This window comes from Microtus ochrogaster, chromosome X, assembly GCF_000317375.1.
Source record: "Microtus ochrogaster isolate Prairie Vole_2 chromosome X, MicOch1.0, whole genome shotgun sequence".
NCBI lineage: Eukaryota > Metazoa > Chordata > Mammalia > Rodentia > Cricetidae > Microtus > Microtus ochrogaster.
The window spans coordinates 57,646,363-57,649,094 of NC_022026.1; positions in this window are offsets into that span (position 1 = coordinate 57,646,363).

Sequence of the window (2,732 nt, forward strand, 5' to 3'; positions counted from 1 at the left end):
CTCGAACTCACAGAGATCCGCCTGCCTCTGCCTCCCGAGTGCTGGGATTACAGGCATGCGCCACCACCGCCCGGCCTCTGCACTGTCTTCTAATACCCAGTTTTGTTTGTTTTTGCTTTTTGGTTTTGGTTTTCTGAGACAGGGCTCTAATACCCTGTCTTGATGGTGTCTGATTGTTTTAGACATAACAGTTTATATTGATTTTTCTCCTTTTTAATTTATTTTTATTTTATGAGCATTAGTGTTTTGCCTGCATGTATGCCTGTGTGAAGGTGTTGGATCCCTTGAAAGTGGAGTTACAGACAGTTGTGAGCTGCCATATGGGTGCTGGGAATTGAACCCAGGTCCTTTGGAAGAGCAGTCAGTGCTCTTAACCACTGAGCCATCTCTCCAGCTCCTTCTTTTCTTTCAGAATCCTAAGGACACAATATCATATCTTTTATAATAGCCTTATAGGTCCCTAAAGCTGTTCTCATTTTTTCCAAGTCTATTTTCTGTCTGCTTCCCAAATTGGGAAACACCTATGTTTCTGTCTTTAAGTTAATTCCTTATTCTGTCCCCTCCATTTCCTATTGTCATATTCACTGAGGATTTATTTGGGGTTTTATATTTTTTAGTTCTAAAGTTTCTATGCTTTTTCCCGTATATATCTATTTTTTGCTAACAGTTACTATTTTTAAAATATATTACATTGATTATTGTTTGTGTGTGTGTGCAGGCGTGCATGCGTGTGTGTGTGTGTGTTCCACAGTGTACGTGTGGAGGTCAGAGGGCAACTTATGGAAATCAGTTCTCTCCTTCCACCACGGGGGCCTTCGGGATGAAACCCAGGTCAGCAGGCTTGACAGCATGTGCCTTTACCCGCTGAATCATCTCAGTTGTTTTGAGACTATTCCTGATTGTTGAGGTATTTTTATGGTTGACTCCTTGTCCTCAAAAACTATTCAGATGATTTTAACATCTCTATCATCTATTGTTTTGTTTTGTTTTTCTCATTCAAGTTAAGATTTTCTTGGCTCTTGTTATGGTGAGTGATTGTCATCTGAGAGCTGGGTGTCTTAGCTACTGCGTTAGGAGACGTCGAATCTTATTTCAGTATTCTGTTTTAGCTTTCATTGTCAGACACTATTATTACTGTGGAAGAAGAGACCCTGCCTCGTTAATTTAGTGGGTATAGAAATATTCAGGTCTCTCTATGCAGCCTCTATTGGATGCCCCCACCAGGGGTTCCTCACTGCCAGGGGGAAAGGGGCGGTCTAGCTGTCCCGCCCCAGTGGGAAGAGAAGGGCAGCACATTCTCCAGTGAGAGTGAAAATCTGAACTCCCTGTTGGCCTCTGTTAGTGTAGTGGGAGTAGGACCACAATTTTCTTTTGTTATGTGTGGCTAAAGTAGAGCAATTATCATCTGATAGATTGTGCTTGGCAATATCTGAGGTGAAAAACAAATTCCGAGCCCTACCACTGCGCCGCTCATTTCCTGACAAGTTCTCTACCCAGTCACTCTGCTTATTTTGGAATAGTTCTTTCATTTGCAGTCTTTTCTCAAAGAAAATCTTGCGACCTGGGCTTCTTTGCTGATATTTTTCTTTCATGTAGCAATGGCTCTTAGCCTTAATCAGAGAAGCCTCTCTGTGGTGATTTGGGTGAAAATAACGCTCATAGACTCATAGGGAGTGTGGCACTATTAGAAGGTGTGACCTTGTCAGAGGAGGTGTGGCCTTGTGGGAAGAAGTGTGCCACTGTGGGTGGGTTTTGAGGTCTCAGAAGCCCAAATTAGGCCTAGTGTCTACTCGCTCTTCCTGATGCTTGCCAATCTGGATGTAGAACTCTCAGCCGCCTCTCCAGCATCGTGTCTGTCTTTGTGACACCATCCTTCCCACCATGACAATACTGAACTAAACCTCTGAACTGTAAGCCAGCCCCAATGAAGTGTTTTTCTTTATAAGAGTTGCCATTTATCATGGTGTCTCTTCACAGCAATAGAAACCTTAACTAAACCAGAAGCTGGTGCCAGGGACTGAATGGGGGTATTGTTGTGATTGTCCTGACCGTGTTTTCGTTTGGAGGAATATGGAACACTTTGGAATTTTGGACAAGAAAAGCCTTTGAATGCTTTAAGTGGGGCTTAATGGGCCATACTAGTAGGAGCATATAAGATAGTGGGGACTTGAACTGTGGGGGCCTGACTCAAGATGTTTCAGAGGAGAATAATATTGGTATGCAGCCTAGACATCAATCTTGTGATATTTTGGAGAAGAATGTGGCTGCTTTCTGTCCTCATCCAAAAAAAAATCTTCCTGAGGCTAAATTGAAGAGTTATGGATTAATAGCTTTGGTAGAGAACATTTCAAAACAGCCTAGCATTGACTGTGTCATGTGGCCAGTTTTTTGTGGGTCTATAATGAAAAGGAGCAAGCTGAGCAAGGAAAACTATAACATGTAAAATTCAAGGAGAAAAGGGGCACCAGGAGGTTTAATGGAACTAAATCCTGTGTTCAAAGGGATAAAAAGATTAAAGAAAAGCCTGGTGATAGACAAAGTAAAGGGTCTTGACTTCAGAGCAAGACCACACCCCCGTTAAGCTTCCAGTTTGTGAAAAAGAATTAAAGAAAAACTTGGACTGGATGTGGTGGCAGACATCTTTAATCCCATGATTTGGGAGGCAGAGGCAGGCAGATTTTCAAGAGTTCAAGGACAGCCTGGTCTACAGAGCAAGTTCCAGGACAGCTAAG